This window comes from Electrona antarctica (genome assembly GCF_951216825.1).
Source record: "Electrona antarctica genome assembly, chromosome: 22".
In the NCBI taxonomy this organism is placed as follows: Eukaryota; Metazoa; Chordata; class Actinopteri; order Myctophiformes; family Myctophidae; genus Electrona; species Electrona antarctica.
In genome coordinates this window covers 26,371,327-26,386,169 of record NC_136805.1, presented here as the reverse complement: position 1 = coordinate 26,386,169, position 14,843 = coordinate 26,371,327, and positions in this window count along the sequence as shown.

Here is a 14,843-nt window from a genome sequence, read left to right as displayed (position 1 = left end):
TCTTTCATTTGTGTGTATGTGATCATGTGTCTTGAGGGTTTAAGTACGTATACTGCATTAGCATATTTGTCTGTCTGTGCGTGCGTGCGTGCGTGCGTGCGTGCGTGCGTGCGTGCGTGAGTGCGTGTGTGTGGTGTGTCGCAGAGAGAGAGCATGTGTGTCTACCTTTTAAGAGACACTTGAGTTGCTATTGAGTTGCTCCTGCACTCGATGCTTGATTAGCCCTGTTCTCTCTGGCCAATCGCTGTTCAGCGTTGGCCTGTCAGTCTAATAGACACACATTGAGGTGGAAAAACGTGATTGGGTTGTATTTATTAGATTGTTCATAATTTGATATCTATCCATTTATTTAAGTCACACACCACTAAAACACAGCAATCACACATACGAACCCGCCCAACACACAGACAGACAGACACACACAAACACACACACACACACACACACACACACACACACACACACCCACACACACACACACACACACACACACACACACACACACACACACACACACACGTTCCTCCAAACACGCTCACACATTGAGCGCTCTATACATTATTAAGTGGTAGGCCTAGGTGTTTGAGCAGCGCCCAGGCTGGGGCAGATAGAGTGTCACTCTACCAGTCATCATTATGTAATCAGAGGTGATTTCCCCAACAAACCCACGGCGGTGAGGTCATAGTCGGTTAATAGACCACAGACAGTTGCCTCACTAGAACCGCCATGGCGTGTGTGTGTGTGTGTGTGTGCGTGTGTGCGTGCGTGTGTGCGTGCGTGTACTGTCTATAGAAGTGTCTATTTGTACGTCTCTAAATGTTTTGATGATTTGAACATGGTGGACCCTGTTGGAAACAAGTGTAATGCTTAATTGGGTCGTCCACTCACAGTTAACAGCCTTTGTATTGAGTTTGTGCTTGAAATGTACTGTAATTCTGCAAACTGTTAATAAATTCTTCAATCAATCAATCAATCAATACCTGAGCAGTGTCCAGTCTCTGAGAAGGTGAGAGGACTTGTGTCCTCTTCCACTCTTTTGTCATCTCTAGGTGGCAAAAATACACACTTAAAGGCAAACTTTGCCTATTTTGAACCTACTGTAAAAAATGCCATTGTTCTTCTGACGTGAGGAGATCCTATCGTGGGGAAAAATAACCTGTCTGCTGTGCATGTCTCCCGTGAAATGCGTAAGTGTGCGCCTGTGACGTGTAACTCATTGTTTTGCATCATCATGTGCACCCAACCCAACACATTTGATTTGGGTTTACACTTCTACATTTAGTGGGAGAAATCATCAGGAAAGAGAGGAAGGACATGCACTCTATAGCTGACTGATGGAAACTGTGTGGCATAGTGTGCATTGTGCAGTATGCTTGACGTCAATTCTAATGTAATTGATCTATTTCTGCAGAGCCCTGGTGACAAATAATTGTGCACCTGTCAAATTGTACCCATGTTCATATTTGCAGTGATTAATCTGACAGATATTCTCTATTTTTCTTTTCTTTTTGTTTTCTGATCATTTGATTTGTTTCTTTATGCTTTCCTTTTTATGTACTTGTGTTTTATCTTCTTTTGTATGAAAGGTGCTATATATAAATATAGACCATTATTATTGTTGCAGGAGTAATTGATTCGCACAAATACACTGACGAAGGTCGGGTGGCCGAAAACATTGTTAGATTAATAGAAATAGAAAAAGAGAGACCTCCTTGGGAGCACAATTCAATTAATTGACCTTTGGAATGAGTACAAAAAAATGTATCAAACACAATACAACACAAAATAGTACAATACATAGCATACACAGTACAGTGTACACAGAAATAATACACCTCACACAGACACTGTGCAACACACACGCACACGCACACGCACACGCACACGCACACGCACACGCACACGCACGCACACACACACACACACACACACACACACACACACACACACACACACACACACACACACACACACACACACACACACACACACACACACACACACACACACACACACACACACAGGTGTGCGATGCAGTGCCTATACCACACTGTGAAATCCTCCTGAATTCATCGATTTGTAACTCTGAAACTGTGCCAATTGAACCAAATGTGGTTCCATTTGCACACTCCCAAGAGTCTAATGAACACCGTTCATTTCGCAGTGCACGCTCTGTGTTGCGGCGCTGCGTGCTTCACCAAGCAAATCATGGCTAATCAAATGAGAGCCACTCAGAAGCGTGCAGATGGAGGGAAGGAGAATAGAAAGGAGGCTGGGGGAGGGAGTGGAGGAGGTGAAGGAGGAAGAGGAGGACAAGGTGGAGGGGGAGGGGGGGGGGGTCTAGTGGCTTTAAGAGGCCACCAGGATGTCCGTGTCATACGTGGATGCACATACTGTATACGCTATGGCTGCACACACACACTCACATTACCACGTCCGCGCACGTGTGGAAACAAACAACCCCTGTTTATATTTATTTTGCATGTGAACTATTTGTTTTATTTTTATGGCTATTTCTTATGTTTGCGTTTTAATTTTTTACACAAAAAAAAGTAGTCTTGAAATAAACAAAATATGCAAACACAAGAAGCAGGCAATCAAATTGACAACAAATGAAACAAAAACAAAAAACAAAAGTAAGACAATGCCATATGGGTATTTGGTTACACACATTACTGTATATCAAACGAGGTCAAACAAAATGTAAAATGCTCCGCAGATGGCTCAGATGAGCGTAGCTAGGGAGGAAGCTGTTAGGAGTTAAGTGTCTTGGTCAAGGACACTTCAACATGTTGACTGGGCGAGGGTCCAACCCGGTGACCTTCCGATTCCCAGACATCCTCTCTACATACACAACTACGACCGCCATAAGAAACATCTTTGTAGCTCTCAATGTCCGATATATAACATTGGCCTGCATGCTCCGCTCACCCACCATTCCACTGGTTTGACAGGTCTCCCTCTCCCACTTCCTGCCCAACACCCATGGTCCTCTTCATTTTCACATGGTAATGAGAACGTATTGCTTATTTTACTGTCCAATGACATGGGCCAAGTTATTGTGGAACATCTTTCTCTATTAGCATAAGACAATCCAATGTGCTACATTTCTGGTGTGAAAAGGCACGAGGGACCCCCACAAAAAGACCACCCCAAAAGTCGGCGCGCACACAGATGTGCCCTTTTGTGGGCTTTAAGCCTTGCTCCCTCAGTGCTCTCTGCACGGCCCTGGCAGGGTCTTCAGCTGGGAGCCTCCATCCTGCCCTGGTGTTCCACCGCTTGCTCACCTGGAAGTGACCCTGGACTCTGCATGGCAGGCGCATCTTCCTCCCTGAGCCAGGCTTCCACCTGGACGCCTACCTGATTGTGGAATATGGCAGGTTGGTGTTGGAACCTGTCTGGGCACTTCTGTCAGCCAGTGCTATAAGTACCAGCCAGGTCTTCAGCTGGGAGCCATCCTTCACTGATGTTTCGCCCCTTTATTCACCAGAATATCTCAGGATGACGGGCCATTGGTCACGGACGTCTCACTCTACCGCTCCCTGCAGCTGGAATTCAATGGTCAGGTTTTTGAGCGGTGCCGCCGCTCCACAGCTTTGTGTGTATGTCTGTCTGTCTGTCTGTCTGTTTGTGTTTCTGTCTGTCTGACGTCATCAGACGTCACCATTGTGATGAAAGGCACTGCTTACTTCACACGAGTGTGATTTATTTTCATACACTAGGTGGCATTTGGATTCTCCCATAACTCCTGTCTTTTCTTCACAGTCAGAGCCAGTGCTGTCTATAGCAGCGATTCCCCGTAAGGATATTGCAAGCGAACACTCACAAGTTATTGGCAAAACTAAAAATGTAATGATAAAATAATCTTGAAAAATGAGTTCATTGTGATACCAAATAATAGGAACTTAAAGTACATTACGTTAGTTAGTTCCATTCATTCAAGCTGGAATAAAATCAATTGATTCATCATTAAAATAAACGTGCTCTGAAAATGAGAGAAAAGTAACATTTTCTGTTTTGCTTTCATTACCATGTCAATCTAAAGTAATTAATGTACCATAGAGGGTATGCGCGTGACATCATCATCATATACCCGGAGGTTATGCAGGAATGCCTACTGAGTGGCAAAAAACTACTTTCTGGCCTTGATAGCCCATTCATCGAAACAGAAAAGTCCTATTTGATTGCATTAAATGACTTTAAACAACATTAAATTCACTTTGTCACTCACTTTGCCGCTCGAATTGTCAATCGATCTGCCATCCACTTTATGCATGCGCATACCCTCTATTAAGCTAAACCACACTAAAGTATACAGTGAAGGGAAACTTAAACAATGTTTAACATGAATCCTATTCCTATCTAAATGCTCCGTAAAATGATGCGTGTGGAGTTTTTTGTAGGCTGGTGGTGAACTCTCACCCCACAGAAACACCGGAGAGGTTCCCCTTCGATCTAACCTAAACATGGTTCCAGGAGGTCCCCAGTTAAATTAGTTAATATAGCATCAACATGTTTTAACCTATTTGACCCTTTTTATACTTCAGCTACTGGAGAATCTACAACCGCACAATGCAAAAATAAATTATTTTCGGGGTCCCTGGCACAAAATGATTACAGATGGGTGTCCACAGCCAGCCAGGTACACACATACCGTCTCAATGTGGACGTCCTTGACATGAACATGTCTGAGAACTACTGGCCTAACCAAGGGCTAAAAACAACATCAAATGTGATCAACGAAAGAAAGTGAAGTGAAACTAAAAACGAGTGGTTTTAAATTGCGGTTCCTGGCAGTGCAGTGAGCAGGCCGTCAGCTCAGACGCTTCTCGCCTTGTCCTCTTGTACTCTCCATGTTGACACCGTGGCACCACTCCAGAGAAGGCCATCCCCCCCGACACGGTGCCCTCTGGCTAGCCCTGTGTGTGTGTGTGTGTGTGTGTGTGTGTGTGTGTGTGTGTGTGTGTGTGTGTGTGTGTGTGTGTGTGTGTGTGTGTGTGTGTGTGTGTGTGTGTGTGTCTGTGTCTGTGTGTGTGTGTGTGTGTGTGTGTGTGTGTGTGCGTGTGTGTGTGCGTGCGTGGTTGCGTGTGTGTGTGTGCCAGCTGCGTGTCTGACTGTCAGATGTCCAGCAGCCACAGAAACCAAAGGCACGGGACAAGAATGTCTTTGAAAGGCCTAAAATGGTGATGCCAACACACACACACACATACACGCACACACACACACACACACACACACACGCGCGCGCGCACACGCACACGCACACACGCACGCACGCACGCACGCACGCGCGCACGCACAATCGCTGGTGGAGATTTAGGCATTTCAGCGGCTAATATGTCGATACAAGCAGCAATAGAACGTATAAGTCACACAAAAAAGCACAGAGAGAAAAGCATCTTGAACTCAGTTTGGCATTGATGCAGCCTGCAGTGTACAAAGCATTAGACACAGCATACCTAGTGCAAGCAGCACACAAGGAAATCCTCAGTGTTAATTCCAGCCAAAGCGCGTTACAACGTACCCAAATGGACCCGCAAGACTCGAGGTTACATCAACACTGAGGACTTTTCTGTGTAGGAACTGACAGTATAGGCACATGCAGAGATAATCACCATAATTTTCTCCTAGTATATCATGAGCTATGATAGACACCTGTTTGGTCCCCCATTTCATATGTGTAAAGGAGCAAACGTACAGTATGGAAGTAGAGCGAACAAACAAGGCAAATCTGTCACCAAAAAATAAATAAAACGCTTCAGCCAAAAAATAAATAAATCTTGGCCACATTGAATTTGCCTGTTCCTAGCAGCAGTGCACCGTAAAAAAGCCTTAATTTCACTCTTGAGGGTATATAAATGGAAGAAAATGGAACCGTAAGGGTCCATTTGCAGCACACTCTCAAGAGTGTGCTGCTGTGCTGTCATTAGGTGTGTATGGGGTACGCTAAATTCACTGCTCAAGGTCCCTGACGGGAAGAGGCACTCTGAGCACTTAGACAAGCATGATGATGAGAGAGTCCATGGATTTATGAATTATGATGTTGTCATGTATTCCCGCACTGAAAGACATTTTGTCCTGATTCTTTCCAAGCCCATAACGCCATCCATCTCTAGTAGTATGAGGAATGAGAGATGAGGAGAGGGATGAAGAAAAGGGTGAGGCAACAAACCTAAAAGACAGAGGGACGGACGGACAGGCGGGCGGGCAGGCAGGCAGGCAGGCAGGCAGGCAGGCAAGCAGGCAGGCAGGCAGGCAGGCAGGCAGGCAGGCAGGAAGGCGGGCGGGCAGGCAGGCAGGCAGGCAGGCAGGCAGGCAGGCAGGCAGGCAGGCAGGCAGGGTCGAATGTTAGTAGTTGGCACTACAATATCTTTTTGAGCACACAGATGTGTGTGTGGTGTGCATGTGTGTTTTTGAAGTAGGCTGGACACTGGGAATCTGTTAATCATTGCCACAATCCTAGAATGGTGTATTTGCAGGGATTATCTAACAATAACTCCATAAAAAAGGACTTGTTTTTTCCTGGACCATGATGCAAAGAAAAAGCTGGAGAACAGACACACTGGAGTCATACGTACACACACAATTTCTCTCTCACATGCGCACACATAACATATTCACATTTGCGCACACAGACACAGACGCTTACACGCACGCACGCACGCACGCACGCACGCACACACACACACACACACACACAGATACAGATGTATAATGATACAGATGTATAATGATGATGTAGCCATTAGAGACATTTCAGACAACATTTCAAAAATGTATATATCTGTACAATACCAAAGCAACATTATTTGATGGAATATGCGGTCCAATGAACAAACCTTTTCATTTTATTGTAATGCACCTGCAGACAGTTCATTGTTCACCTGCCTTTCATTCGTTTTGTCCAAATGGCACATTCCGTCCAAATGGAGACCTAATTACCATGTCATGCATAATCAACAGAAAGCCTATTTAGGTATGGTTCCTGCCTAAGCCCCTCCCCCTTTTTCAGACCAATCTGGAGGCGGGTATTATATTAATGGAGGGACAGGAGGCTGAATATCCATCCTGTGTTTTCTTTTTTCCCCTTATCAATATGTCATGAGGGCTTGGAAACCAGAGATGGGAGACAATTGGCAGACTCTTTTCCAGGAATGGATTAAGGTTGGACATAGTGTTTTTCTCTTAACGCTAGCCGCTAGGGCCTCTTTGCCCTAGTAAGTTAACTTAAGCTAGTGCTACCCATAAACAGCCAGACAGCCATATTTTGTCACGATCCGTGATGATTTCTGCTGTGTTCTAGTGTTCCTTGTTCCTAGTTTGTGTGTTTTAGTGTTGTGCTCTTTTATTTTGTAGTATTTAGTGTCCTGGTTTCCTTTGTGGTTATGGTTCCCTGTCTTGTCTCACCTGTGATTATTAGTTTGCTCCACCTGTGTCTTGTTGGTCTCTTAGCCTATCACTGTCTTGATTTTGAGTTTTGTTCACCTGTGCCCTGTTTTCCCTGTGTGTATTTATAGCCCTGGTTTTTTGAGTTCCTTGTCAGTTCATTGTTTGATGTCAAGTGTGATGTTGCTTGTTCCCGGACTTTGGTGAATAAAACCTCCTGCATTTTGACTTCTCTGCCTCTGCGCTTCCCTGTCCTGCATTTGGGTCCTACCTGTACCTTCTTGATTCACACCGTGACATATTTAAAATAAATGTATACGGACTGCCTTTATATTGTGCCTTTCTAGTCTTTCGACACTTCAAGGCACTTTTCAATGTATATTTCACATTCAGCATTCACTCACTTGACACACCGATGGCACAGGAAACCATGCAAAGCACCAACCAGCCTGCTCATCAGGTGCAGTTATAAGGGGTTGAGAGTCTTGCTCAAGGACACTTCAACATGCAGCCAGGGCTGGGGATCTTTCCCCTTCCAAGACGGCTGTTAACCGTGTTGCCAAGTCTGCTTATTATAAGTGACTTTGGGCTTGTTGTTCTGTATAGTTCATTGTAAATAAATATTGATAGTTGTTTTTGGCCTTGTTTCTAAAGAGTAGTTGCGTTTGGGCTTTCTTCCTAACATTTAACCAGTGTATATTTAACGTATTTACCTACAGACCTCCATCTGAAAATATTTGGGACAATTTACAATTACAATTTAGGAATTTAGCAGACGCTCTTAACCCAGAGCGATTTACAGTAAGCAAGAACAAAACATGGTAATACATCAAATACATAAAAATAGTCATCAAGAATCATACGTAAGCTAAGAACCTATAGCAGTGGAATATCTATATCATTGAACTATGCGTATACACTATAGAGTGCTATGTCTGCAACAATGCTATCTAAATTACTTGTTGAGCCCTTGCATATGCCTGTAAGGTCGTCGAGGCTAGGGCAAGTGCCTGCACGGTAAGTGCTACAGGCTAATATGGAGTCTGAAGAGGTGGGTTTTAGCTACGGCGGAAGATTGGGAGTGAATCTGAAGCAGTTCTGATTGCAATGGGAAGTGCATTCCATAGTTTTGGAGCCAGAAGGGAGAAGAGTTTGGGACGTGTGGAGCGTTGACCCTGCAGTTGTAATGAATGTACTTCCAGCTTCTCTGCGTTGGCTGATCTGTAGGATGGTTTGTAGGGTCCGATCAGACTTGCGAGATATGGGGGTGCCATATCTTTGGCTGCTTTGAAGGCTAGCATCATAGTTTTGTACTATGCGGGCAGCGACCGGGAGCCAATGGAGGAGTGGAGAAAGGGGATCGAGACGAGGATGTGAGAATTTTGGGGATAGAAACAGTTGAGTGTCATCGGCATAGCAGCGATAAGATGCCAAGGGATTTAGTATACAGGGAGAAAAGGAGGGGACCCCAGTTAGGAGGGTTCAGGGGGATGAAAGCAAACCTTTCCAAGAAACCTGGTAGGTCCGGTCTGTTAGGTATAGGAGAAGCCCTTTAGTGCCGTCCCGGCGATGCCTAGATATAGGGTGTCTAGGAGCAGCTTGTGGTTCACTGTGTCGAATGCTGCTGATAGGTCTAGGAGAATCAGGACTGCAGAGTGGGAGCCAGCCTGGAAAGCATGTAGTGCTTCTGTGACTGCAAGGAGTGCAGTTTCCGTGGAGTGGGCCGGTTTGAATCCTGACTGGTTGTGATCCAGAAGGTTGTTCTGTGAGAGATGGAGAGAAAGCTGGTTAGAAATGTTCAAGAGTTTGGGAATGAAAGGAACAGAGTGATACCAGTCTGTAGTTCTTGACATCTGAGGGGACAAGAGTTGGTTTCTTGAGGAGAGACGTTACTCTGGCTGACTTGAAAAAGTAGGGTGCCAAAGGGTGGGATATATTCCTCAGCCTAGTAGGAAAGTGCGTGAAAAGTATCATGCAAATTGCACGCTGCATTCATGATTAGATGCTTTTTGTTCAAAACGGGCTAATCCTGCAAACTTTGGAAGCCAATGTTAACCAATTAGGATGAAATATGAAATATCGGACAGATCCGTCTTGAGCACATGATTATAGAGACATGTGTACCGATGTGCGGGATTTTTGGCCTAGGTAGTGTGCATTCAACGTTTCACGCAGATCGGTGCAGTTATAGGTAAAAATCAGAAAATCTGCCTCATGGTGGCGTTATAACAGGCTGTTCTGGGAAATTTGGGGCAGAGGTTCGGTGGCATCTAGGGAGTGTGTGTGCAAAGTTTGGCATCAACCGGGTAATGGTGCCAGAGATTAGCTGGTAATGGACGGACGGACGGACACACACACGGGCGGACGGAGTGCAAAACATACTTTCTCTCCATGCCTTCTGCCCCATGGTGGAGACAATAACAACAAAACCATATTGAGAAAATAAATCTACGCGAATCAGACCTGAGAGGGAATAAAACCACTTGCAGATTTGACTTCCCCATGCGTTGCCTTTAAATGCAATCAAAATCATCTAAAGGCTATGGGCTCTCGTAATCACTTGGGGGGCCTCTCAGGAGCCATAAAGCAGGCTTTTTGGGGAGCCTTCCCACTGCCATGGTTTGCTTTGTGTCTCTTAGAGACATCTAATTAGTAGGGGGAGCCCTCCATGTGTCTTCCCTCTGCAATCCCTCATGAAGAATAGCTCTGTGGCTGTTCCCAATAAAAGAGGAGAGGTGAACCCTCAGACGGACACTATGGCTGCAGGGGTACTGAGGCGGGGCTTGGGGGAGGGTGGGGGGGGGGGGGCTTGGTCCCCCTTATTGTGTCTGAGTCTAATCAGGGCCGGTCCAGAGGCTGCTGTGAGTGTAATAAAACAGCATCCCCTGCTTGTCTCTGTCTCTGTAGCCCTGCCCCCCCCCCCCCCCCACTACCCTGTCAACAGCTCTACAGTGGTGGGAAAAGTACTCACATAAGTACAAGTCAACACTGCAATGTAAAAATACTTACTGTTGTAAGAGTCTGGAATTCAAAATGTACTTGTGTAGTACTGTGTGTAAAGTACTAAAGTATATCTGCCTCAAAATGTTCCTCCTAAAGTACCGAATGTAAAAGTACTCATTCATTATGCAGAATGTCCCGTTTCAAGTTTTCAAATGTATAAAAATCCTTTGAAAATAGCAGATGCATTGTGAGCTCATCAGCTATTTTCAAATTGCCAAGATGTATAGGGTTGAAGTGGTTAATGTATGTTTTCTAATAAATCTACAAAGTAACTAGTAACTAAAGTTTTCAAATAATTGTAGTGGAGTAAGTAAAAGTACAATATTGCGTCTGAGATGTAGTGGCGTAGAAGTAAAAGTATAGAAAATACTCCAGTACGGTAAAAGTACCTCAAAATTGTACCTAAGTACAGTACTTGAGTAAGTCTGTCATTAGCTCTACATGAGCACATGCACACAAACGCCAGTGCACACGGACAAAATGTGCACGCTACACCCTGATGCGTTTTTCACCCAAATCGGTGCCAAGCTCTCGTTCCCGTTACTGTGTGCAGGTCCGCATGCTGTGCCGCTCCCATCCACTCCTACTCTCACACACACAAATCTCCACAAATCCTCCTCAGTCCAATATTGACTCATACATGTTATACTGTCATTGTTACGGAGACTCACAGAGACACAGATCATGCAGACAAACCCACAAAACACTATAGACACGCACGCACGCACGCACGCACGCACGCACGCACGCACGCACGCACGCACGCACGCACGCACGCACGCACGCACGCACGCACGCACGCATAGGCCTACACACGCCACCTTCCAGAGGGCCACCTCTGTGAGCAGGTCCGCCTGCTGAGCAGACCCGGCCTGTGTCCAGAAGGCTGAATAGACCGGCGGGAAGCTGGCTCCATACAGATAGTGTTATCACCTGCTCCATGGGGCGCACATCACCGCTTTATACACACACACTCGACAGGGAGCACACTCATCAGCACACGGGCACGCGCGCACACAGACACACACACAGACACACACAGACACACACACACACACACACACACACACAATGGAGCCCATGAACAAATATGACCATTTCGGACGTAGTGTAGCGTAAGTAAGCGTGGACAATAAACATGCAACTTACTGTGCCATGAGTCTGCCACGAGAGGACTGGGGTCGTTTTTTTGGCAAGTGGGACAAAATTCCAATTCATACAGTGAAGTTTGCCGAGTGTTATGTTTTCCAACATAGCACAGTTGTAAAAGCGAAGTATGAATTAGGCTAGAGGCACAAAATAACCTATAAATGTCACTACTTAGGTGATCTTTTCCTGATGCAGGGGGGGCCTGCGGTCACACGCCTCTCGCTGTATTCCCTGCTGTTTTTAGGAATCTGAGTTATTCCCTCCATCCCAAAGGATCTTTCGCACGTGACCCTGGCGCTGTGGGGAGCCACAAGCAGAGGGACAGAGATAAGCTGCATTTCTAACGCTTTCTTTTTCTTTAAATTCCTGACCCATTTTCAATTAAAAAGAGATTTGAGGTGGAAAACCGTGTTTTCATAGGGTGGGGGGTTGGGGTGGAAATTAACTCCTGGTAAGTGTACTGAAATAAGATGTAGAGGACCCTATATTTTGCAATCTCCAGAGGCACAGTGGCGAGTTTGGTATTTGGAGACTCGCCGTGCACCAATCTGGGTGCGTGTCATTTGCAAATCAACAGTGCAGTGCAGTGTTGGTGTCAAAGAGGACTACAATTTGTGCCTTCTGGTCAACTGGCATACACACTTACACAGCGGCATGTACAGCTGTAGTGAGGCACCAGGCACGTGATCACTTTAGTCGGCGGAGATACACCCAGATACAAAAACTACACATCTTAACCACTTCTACCCTATGTACTTCTTTGACCAGAGTCCCACAGGGGTCTATATTAGGCCCTCTCCTTTTTTCCTTCTACAGCTAATCTCTTCACCAAAACATCATGTCACTATGTGAGCTTGTAGATCTGCTATTTTTGATGAAAGTTCACCCCAGTATAGGGACACTGGAGTCCATGTTCTTAATTGATGTTATGAGTATGTTATAGAATAGAAATAGAAGAGAATAGAACTGGCAACAACTCAAAGCACAGTATCACCAATTAAAAGCGCCAAAATGGATTGAACACACACAAAAAATCCATTGTGGCTAATTTATTATGCTTCTCTGTTCTCTGAATTTCAAGCTATTAAAGATATTTTGGTAACTGTTTGATGCATTCTAATCCACAGTGACGTGACAATGGTCAAATGTGTGTATCCCTTAGAGTACTCTAAGGTGTATCCAGCTAAACTCTACATTATTAAGCACAGAGAATTTTGGAAAGGCATTTCATAAAATGCTTACTGATTAGTTAACTAGATTGATTATACTGCCAGGTTCCGTTAGGCTCATCACTGGACATCATTGATTTTGAAAGGCTTCTCGTTGCACCACCTGTTGATTTGATTTGTTGCTGATGACTGCACAAAATTCCGGCGCAGTGTTCAGTGGTGATGCCACACTATTAACAGAAGGTCCAGATGACATAGTCCCCGGATTGACAAACTGGATGCTTGTGGTGAAAAAGTGCTTCACAAAAACACTGCTGTCAGAACATGACAGTGGGTTCAAGATAGGGCTAGTCGATATGGGGGAAAGAAATATCACAATATGTTTGGCCAAATGCTATATCTGACCATTGCTGGTCAGATGTTGGGGAGAGGTGTGGCCCCCTTATCACTGTAACTGCACTGTCCTGTTGACAGCCCTCCTATCCCATTCAGAAGAAGACGAAAGTCGAAATGTCAGTCACCCCTGCAAAACAATAACAAATGCGCAGACCAGTCGAGTGCTCCAGTTTACTTTATTTGGGTAGTCTCTCCAGGTATTATATTTTCTCTGATGCTGATGAAGTTGTCCCTGTTGAGCACAGACGAGCCCTTCTACCTTCTGCTGGCTGAAGCATGCAGTCCTCTTTACCTAAACACTAATAGTGTGTATTATCCGAAATCCCTGATGATATCTAGTCTCACATATCAAACTAATATGCATGGTGGGTGAGCTTTGCAAAAGTGTAGCTTTAAGAGTGATGGGAGGCAATGAAAGAAGGAAGCATCGGTGCGATGCTTTGATGCTGACAATACCTTAGGAGATTCCTTTGTCTATTCCCTTCTCTCTATTGCAACCTCCATTTGTTGCATTTGCTAAATGAAAGACTCAAGGGCCGACTTTACGGGGTTGTACAGTTCCCCACTTTCTTTTACGGGAGAGTGGGCAGTCCACTCCACTTTCTTTTGAATTTCAGTTGTGAAACGTGAAAGGGAAGAATTGCTATAGGAAGAAGTGAGGTGAATCACAGGATGTACGTATGTTGTAACATACAGTATGTTGTTATACCTTTCAAGTGTTATTTAAGTTGTTGGTATATATTATATAATATAGCAACATCATTTTTTTAAAGCTTTTTGAATACATTCCCCCCCCTGAAAACTTGATGTAGAAGGCCTCAGGTCTACAGCTCAACCCTCATCTCCCTCACATTTGTCTATAAAATGCTGCGCACCTGCACAACAGGAGTTTTCATGTGTCACCAAGACGGACTTCAGCATCAAATATAATTATCACAGGCAGGTGGGAAGCTCCATGTCCTCGACATGTCCATACCTGCCCTGTTATCCACCTCTCTCTCTCTCTCTCTCTTTCTCTCTCTCCTCCATGCTCATTCCCTCTAACGATGTCCCCACCATTTACAATGACCAATGATCACGCTGACCTCAGATATTTAACAGGCAAAGCAACAGTTATGAATATTTGTTCTGTGGATCTTGCAATTCTGAGAAGGCCCAGACAAGTCCCTACCTGATGGAAATGATATCTATAACCCTTTATCTCTTACTGATACACCCACCGAATCCTTAGACAAACAATAACCATGCACCATAAAATTCTCAAAGTTTATTTAACTGTGAGTGTACACATTTGGTTGGTTTATTTGTACACTCTCCGAGTTAAATTAAATTTTCCTGTGTGCTCAGTATACCACATATAAAAAATGTCATAGGCATGTTATCGCTGAGATTTCTCGGGTAAACAGGGATAAAGCAATGGGATTTTATTTTTTCAATGTCATCATTTATTGCATCGAGGCGTGGTTTGCATTTTTTTAACAGCATTAAAAAAGTACAAATGAAAAACAACAGGATAAATCAAAGAGTTTGTATCAAAATGAGAAAATCAAGGATTTGTTTTGTATACCTGACCTGTATAATCTGTTTTCGCATCCAATCCCAACCAATGTATAGGTCTAAATTGACATATTCATACATATATCAAGCTCTGTATTTGTGAGAGATAAAAACATACAAATAAAAAAAGACACCGAACCAAGATAAAAAAAAGAAATCCATCACCCAGCGATAGAATACAGA